The 8533-nt window shown below is 47.4% G+C and overlaps 1 long non-coding RNA gene across 1 annotated transcript; it reads right to left on the bottom strand.

The window, feature by feature from the left end:
- Positions 1–552: 552 nt before the first annotated feature.
- On the bottom strand, positions 553–1788 carry LOC123107820 (uncharacterized). The gene is made up of 3 exons (XR_006451766.1): positions 975–1788; positions 743–865; positions 553–634 (listed from the first exon to the last, which is right to left on the bottom strand). It is a non-coding gene; the product is annotated as an uncharacterized lncRNA (long non-coding RNA).
- Positions 1789–8533: the final 6745 nt, after the last annotated feature.

The raw sequence follows: 8533 nt of genomic DNA, 5'->3' as shown, positions 1-8533 counted from the left end.
TGACCTTCCCTCTTTGGAGGAACCGGCGAGAGGCAAGACAATAGGTCGCATTAAGGCCTTCCCATAAAGGCAAATGTGGCTGCACTGAAAAAAAGTTCAATTTGGTGGCACTATGACTCGATCCCATCGATGACGGAGGGGGTTTGTTATTATTAAGTCAATTTATTAGCTTCTCCATCATCATGAACATGGATGCAAAAATGAGCATGCATCATACAAATGCTTTAATAAAATACCGAACTTCTCAAGCGAACAACTACGGCATAAAGAACATGACAATACCAAGTACTTAGCATATCCATGGTGCATTACAATCATCATAGCATTTTATAACGATGTCATGAAAATAAAGTAGAGTAGTGACATGGCATTATCAATAAGAACATTCTAATTAGCATGGCAAAAGGTATTATGAAAACAAAAGCATGCATGATAGTCATACAAAATGACTGCAAACGAAAACAATAAGAAACAGCTATGACTACACACACACACAAGGTGCAAGCAAAGTCAACATGCAAGTTCGGGGCTCGTGATAAGAGGTTGGCTTGCCTGGGGGTTGACAAATACTCCAGGAAGAAGTGTAAAACGATCGCGGAAAGATTTACTGAAAACAGTTCTCTCTCAGAGGGGGCTGTTTACGAGCAATGGCAAAATGGTCATTTTCAGAATGTTCAAACATCAAGTAAATGGTCCCATCGAAAAGGGCTCGACGAACAGAGAAATTGAGCATTGGAATCACCTCATTCGGAGTTACGGTTGAAAAGTTGTGGCCGTTTGTTCGTTAGGCAGAAATCGAATAAAAATATATCCATTTCTGGCCTTAACAGGTGAACATTCACAAACTAAAGGATTCGGCGTTGGGCTGAAAAAGAGAAAACGCATTCCAAGGAAGGCGTCTTTATAATACTGAAAATGTATTTATAAGAGAGGAAACAGACTAGTACGCTTTCAGTAACAGAAGACGTACTCACCCGAAGTACGCTTCCACTTAATCCAGTCAGTGGTCCCGCCACGTCAGCGCTGAGACCATGACAGCCGGGGCCCACGGCATCTTCTCTCTCTCCCGCCTGGTCCTTCTTCTCCAACACGACGCCGAGGCAGAGGAGCGCCGCGGCTCTCGTCGGAGCCAGCGGCTGGCGGCACGGGAGGGCCAGGCGACGCGCGTGGCAGCTCCGCCACTCCACGCCGCGCCCGTAGGTAGCGTGGGAGGGGCTTGGGGCAGCCTGCAGCGCCAGGGCCGTGGAGGTCAGCGGTGACCAGAGACAGAGGGCGCCAGGGTCGGTGGTTGGGGTGACTCCGGTGGGGGAATGAGGTGGGCGACAGGCTAGGGACGGTCGCCGGAGAGTGGTGCGTCCATCCATGGGCTCGGACGGGGCAGGGGATGGCCGGAGAGAGGGGTTTGGCATGGAGGCCATGGACGAACTCCGGCTAAATTGCCGGGCTCCGGCGAGGGATTCGGCCGGGCACGAGTGTGAGAGGGCTCCAGAGGGAGAGGGGAAGGGCTGGCTTGCTTGGGGAGGGCTCGGGCTGGCTATTTATAGTCGAGCAAGGAGAAGACGCGCTGGGCTCCGCCGAGCGAGTCCGGCCGAAGCTCTGCCGAGCTCAGCAGTCACGGGGAGGCACGAGAAGGCGACGAGGGGGAAGTGGACGAGCGCCAGAGAGTCACGAGAAGAGCAGCGCTCGGAGACGAATGAAGGAAGAGGACACCGGGGAGGAAGGAGACGATGCACAGGAGCGCTCACTGTTCGATCATTGGCACGGCTTGCTGGAGAAGAAAACAGAGGGGGCAAGCGGTCCAGTGGGAAGAGGATGGCGAGGGGGAACTGTTGGGCATTAATGGCGAGGCCAGAGCCAGTCGGAGCAGCGCTGCCGACGAGAATAGTGGCTAGACCCCCGTTTTGGGCTGGTTACACTCGTGGTCACCACAGACAAGGCGCGCTCCGGGGTTTTTACTGATGCCAGCTCATGTCTACCACGTGGTCCTTCGAAGAGAGAGTGTTACTACGGTAAAGAAACGAGCAAAGACACAGGGAGTAGAGTAAACCAAGCTCCACAAGTTTGTTGTTGCAAACTTGACCGCATCCTAGAGATAAAACCAGAGGAGTTAAAAGGTAAAATTGATGTCTGGGAGGCTTAGGGTAGAAAGGACTACGGTCCTGGAAATTATGAGGTAATTTGGACAACTATTTACCATAGTTGTTGTACAACTACCAAATGTGACCCAGAAACTGAATCATGAAGAAGCACTCACTAGGAGTGATGGATTGAGCTAAAACTTGGCAAAGCCTGATGATTTGGATACATAATGATGCTGTAAAAATTTCATACCAAATGGGGTTGCCAAAATGGTACTTCCTTCACAGCTATTATTTCTGCCCAAAAACTTCAGAAAACTCCTCACGGCAAATGGCTAGATGAAATGAGCCAAAATCTTGTGGAGATGGATAATATGGATAGGAGAAGGCCTGGAAAAAGTTTCAGCCATAATGGAGTGAGATAAAATACACTTGCTTTACAAACTGAAAATTTTGATAGTAACCAAGAATTGCTCCTGTGCTCACATAGTTCAATGAAATGAACTTAATTTGGGTGGAGGATAATGATTTGGGATACTTGAGAAGATGGAAAAGTTTCATCCCATTTGGAAACTCTATGAAGGTACTTCCTTCACAAAGTTGTATTCTGCTCAGAAACTTTGACAAATTGCACAGGGAGCTAGGATGAATGGATTGAGCTCATATTTGGCATCCATGTGTTATTTATCCATGTTAATCACCCTGACAAATAGCAGCTCAATTGGATTTAGGAATAAAGCACTTCCTTTGCAAAATTTCAGAGAAGGCGGAAACTTGCATTGGATCATGTGCCCAATTGTTGATCTGTGGAACATGAGATAAGGATGGAACTAGTGATTATATAGCAAGGACAAGCTCCAAAATTTATGTGAGAATTTTCTCTGCTATAAAAATGGTAGTTCCTTTAGAAAGTGGCATAAATGCAATATTGGCATTAAATAAGAAAAGGCAATTTTCCTTATTTAATTATGGCCAATATATTTGCCACAGCTTGGATTAGGCATAAGTATAAACTCCACCAATTTTCATGAATTTAGGAGATGGCTAGCTATGCCTTTGGATTTTATTCCTCAGAAAGGCAAGAAAAGGAATAAATCACAATTCAAAAATATTGCATGGGACTTAGCAATATTTTTGCACATCCAAGGATCAGAAAGATAGGAGGATCTCTGGAAACAATTGGGAGGATAAACAGATAAAGGAAAATGATGGCTCCTTTGTAAGCACAATGGACATATCCAAATTCCAGAAATTTGGAATTAGGGTTTGAGAGGGTTGATATGATGCAAATGAGGGCTTGCCCACTGACAAAGACATGAGCAAGGTTTTGAAAGGTTGAAAATGACAAGAATTGTCAGAGTCATCCAGCAAACTCAGGGGAAATATTTTGAAAATGAGTGCCAGGAAGGAAAAATAGCACAAAAATTGATAACCCAATTTCGGGGTTGTTACAACTCTTCCCCCCTTAAAAAAAATCTCATCCTCATGATTTCTAGGGTTATAGCACAGCTGAAAGGATAACCACTCTAGGGAGAACCACGGGGTTAATTTTAACCCTTTTGGTTAAATTCAAACGAGATGGGGGCACCGATAATTGGTACACCCGGGGAGGGATATGGCAAACCTGGATATATCCACCGCTAGGGCCACTCGAGATCAGACTCCTGAAAAATACTGGATGCACCTCAATGAACAGTGACTTCACCTGCTGACACGTGGGTCCAGGGCCCACTGGCAGCCTCCTTCTTCTACCTCCAGCTTGCCGCTTCTTCTTCTTCGTTGCTGGTCCGCGTGCGGCTTGGTGCAGCGCGCATCTAGCTCCTAGGGCGATGAGGACCCTAGTGCCATAGTGCGCGGCGTGCACGGCGCCGGTGCAGCGGGCACTCACGTCACAGGCCAGCACCTTGTCGGCACTGCTCGCGGATTCGCCTCCTGGATGCGGGTGATCGAGCGACGAGAGGTTCTTCTGGACCTCGCTCACCGTACAACGGGGTTCGGCTGTAAAAGATGGCAGCGCAGCTCTCCTCCAACACACCAACACAATGCCGCTCTACTACCTCTTTGGTTTGGACGAGATCGAGCTGAGCTCCTTCGGTGAGGAAATGTTCTTGGCGGCGCTGCGGTTGTTCCTTGTGGTGCTGCTGGGAACGCTCATCGTCTCGTCGATCCTCCTATTGATTCTTATCAGGAATGATCGGGCTCGGGAGAACACGCGGCTAGGTGTGGTGGCTCGAGATGCGGGAGAAGATGGTGCATTGCGTGGTCCTTCGCCGCGCTTGATCCTACGCCGCTTTGCACCGGTGGAGTAATCGCGTGCAGCTGCGGAGCGGGGTGGCGACTTACCTACGCCATGCAAGGCACAGAAGATGGTGGGGATGGGGTCCAGGTGCGAGCGAGGTGGCTGCACCAGCTAGGCATCACACCGGGGTACGAGGAAAAAATTTGTGGATTGCTCCACAAAAGTAGGTGTTAAGGTAGAATCGGAGTTGAAATTTGTATCAGGGTAGATGTACTGGATCGAGGGAAATAAAGTTGGTAGTGTTCCCCCAGAAATGAAATCGGGAGAAAGAATTACAGACGTGGAATTTGCCAGACGGAAATGCCTCTACGAGGTTCTGGATTTGAAAATCTGGCACACGGGGTATGCACAGATAGAAAGGAACATGTGACTTTGCATTCCCCCGAGTACTGCCCGAAGGTACTCGTGGGAGAACCGGGTATGCGTGTAGTATGCAGAATAATCTAAACTAGCAAACAGACAGAGGCAATAGACATGCAATGAAAAACATAGCAGACAAATCATTCTAAGGTGTTTTAATGCTAGTGGGTATATATAATCCTGGTATATATATACGTATACTAGCACGCATTTTATTAAAGACTCGGGACGAGCCAATGTTGTTTGTAGTGTATGTGTTCTACTGATTAAAATCTTGTTAGCACACATTGCCAACCCTATCATACATTTCTGTTTGACTGAGAGACAAACAAAAACAAACTCAAAAAAATCAAAAGCAAGAAAGCAGACATAAAACACATCATACGAGTTACAATAGTGCAAGCATACAACAAAGCACGAATGCGCTACGCGCTACACAATACTACTCACTCCGGGATACATGGTTCTATCCTCATATCAGGGATGAACTGACAGACTGATCATCTTACTGCGTGACCAAGGTCATGCAAAGGACTTGCCTTGCTGGGGCTCTCTGGGAGGACGAAGACTGAGCTAATCTCCATCTTCATCGTCCGAGATCACTATGGGTTAGGGTTCGACTACTCGGGGTGTGGCTGAAATTGATCCAAGCATATGTTGCTGGTGGATCCGAAAAAGAGTCTTATCGAGGGTGATGATGTTTGGCCGAGGCCACAACACAGGCTAAGAGGGTAGCACTGGCTCAGATGGCGTTGGGTGAACAGCTTGAGATGCGAATTTACGAGCCGCGCAATAAGCTTCCTTGACAACTCATACCGCATCGTTGTCCAAGGTTCTGAATTCGGCAAGCATCTTTGAAATCATCATCCCCTGGGCAGTGATATATTGCACCAGGCGAGCGATTGCGGGGTCATCTCCTTGGATAGAGGGAGAAGGCTGAATTCCTGACGCTGTCACCACGGGGAAGAAGCAGAACTCCCTCCGATCTACCACTTGTGGGAACTTGGTTCGGAGGTATAGGATAGCCTCCACAGCAGCGGCCTGAATGGCCAAATAAGTGGTAGGCATGGCTCTACCCTGAAAAACCAACGATTGGCCATCTGCTATGGGACCTGGGCTGATGTGCACCCTTGCATCGTAGCGATGAAGGTGAGGAACGGGTGTCGATTGGAACACCAGGTAATCGGGGCTAGCATTATAGCCAAAGGCTTGGGCGAGCATCTCAGCAAGAAGGGGTGGAAAGCCAGTATGGTTGACGGTGAAGGAAATATGCCCTAGAGGCAATAATAAAGTTATTATATATTTCCTTATATCATGATAAATGTTTATTATTCATGCTAGAATTGTATTAACTGGAAACATAATACATGTGTGAATACATAGACAAATAGAGTGTCACTAGTATGCCTCTACTTGACTAGCTCGTTGATTAAAGATGGTTATGTTTCCTAACCATAGACATGAGTTGTCATTTGATTAACGGGATCACATCATTAGGAGAATGATGTGATTGACTTGACCCATTCCGTTAGCATAGCACTTGATCGTTTAGTTTGTTGCTATTGCTTTCTTCATGACTTATACATGTTCCTATGACTATGAGATTATGCAACTCCCGTTTACCGGAGGAACACTTTGTGTGCTACCAAACGTCACAAAGTAACTGGGTGATTATAAAGGTGCTCTACAGGTGTCTCCGAAGGTACTTGTTGGGTTGGCGTATTTCGAGATTAGGATTTGTCACTCCGACTGTCGGAGAGGTATCTCTGGGCCCTCTCGGTAATGCACATCACTTAAGCCTTGCAAGCATTGCAACTAATGAGTTAGTTGTGAGATGATGTATTACAGAACGAGTAAAGAGACTTGCCGGCAATGAGATTGAACTAGGTATTGAGATACCGACGATCGAATCCTGGGCAAGTAACATACCGATGACAAAGGAAACAACGTATGTTGTTATGCGGTTTGACCGATAAAGATCTTCGTAGAATATGTAGGAGCCAATATGAGCATCCAGGTTCCGCTATTGGTTATTGACCGGAGACGTGTCTCGGTCATGTCTACATTGTTCTCGAACCCGTAGGGTCCGCATGCTTAAGGTTTCGATGACAGTTATATTATGAGTTTATGAGTTTTGATGTACCGAAGGAGTTCGGAGTCCCGGATGAGATCGGGGACATGACGAGGAGTCTCGAAATGGTCGAGACGTAAAGATCGATATATTGGACGACTATATTCGGACTTCGGAAAGGTTCCGAGTGATTCGGGTATTTTCGGGAGTACCGGGGAGTTACGGGAATTCGTATTGGGCCTTAATGGGCCATACGGGAAAGGAGAGAAAGGCCTCAAAGGGTGGCCGCACCCCTCCCCATGGGCTGGTCCGAATTGGACTAGAGAGGGGGGGTGCCCCCTTCCTTCCTTCTCCTTTTCCCTTCCCTTTTCTTCCCTCCTACTCCTACTACTTGGAAGGACTCCCAGTTCTACTAGGAAAGGGGGAATCCTACTCCCGGTGGGAGTAGGACTCCCCTAGGGCGCACCATAGAGAGGGCCGGCCCTCCCCCTCCTCCACTCCTTTATATACGGGGGTAGGGGCACCCCAAAGACACAACAATTGATTTGTTTGATCTCTTAGCCGTGTGTGGTGCCCCCTTCACCATAGTCCTCGATAATATTGTAGTGATGCTTAGGCGAAGCCCTGCGTCGGTAGAACATCAACATCGTCACCACGCCGTCGTGCTGACGAAACTCTCCCTCAACACTCGGCTGGATCGGAGTTCGAGGGACGTCATCGGGCTGAACGTGTGCTGAACTCGGAGGTGTCGTGCGTTCGGTACTTGATCGGTCGGATCGTGAAGACGTACGACTACATCAACCGTGTTGTGATAACGCTTCCGCTTTCGGTCTACGAGGGTACATGGACAATACTTTCCCCTCTCGTTGCTATGCATCACCATGATCTTGCGTGTGCGTAGGAATTTTTTTTTTGAAATTACTACGTTCCCCAATAGTGGTATCAGAGCCTAGGTTTTATGTATTGATGTTATATGCACGAGTAGAACACAAGTGAGTTGTGAGCGATATAAGTCGTACTGCTTACCAGCATGTCATACTTTGGTTCGGCGGTATTGTTGGATGAAGCGGCCCAGACCGACATTACGCGTACGCTTACGCGAGACTGGTTCTACCGACGTGCTTTGCACACAGGTGGCTGGCGGGTGTCAGTTTCTCCAACTTTAGTTGAACCAAGTGTGGCTACGCCCGGTCCTTGCGAAGGTTAAAACAGCACCGACTTGACAAACTATCGTTGTGGTTTTTGATGCGTAGGTAAGATTGGTTCTTGCTAAGCCCGTAGCAGCCACGTAAAACTTGCAACAAACAAAGTAGAGGATGTCTAACTTGTTTTTGCAGGGCATATTGTGATGTGATATGGTCAAAGCATGATGCTAAATTTTATTGTATGAGATGATCATGTTTTGTAACCAAGTTATCGGCAACTGGCAGGAGCCATATGGTTGTCGCTTTATTGTATGCAACGCAATCGCCCTATAATGCTTTACTTTATCACTAAGCGGTAGCGATAGTCGTAGAAGCATAAGATTGGTGAGACGACAACGATGCTACGATGGAGATCAAGGTGTCGCGCCGGTGACGATGGTGATCATGACGATGCTTCGGAGATGGAGATCACAAGCACAAGATGATGATGGTCATATCATATCATTTATATTGATTGCATGTGATGTTTATCTTTTATGCATCTTATCTTGCTTTGATTGACGGTAGCATTATAAGATGA

Source organism: Triticum aestivum, chromosome 5A, assembly GCF_018294505.1.
Source record: "Triticum aestivum cultivar Chinese Spring chromosome 5A, IWGSC CS RefSeq v2.1, whole genome shotgun sequence".
In the NCBI taxonomy this organism is placed as follows: domain Eukaryota; kingdom Viridiplantae; phylum Streptophyta; class Magnoliopsida; order Poales; family Poaceae; genus Triticum; species Triticum aestivum.
This window is presented reverse-complemented; position numbering and strand designations above follow the sequence as displayed.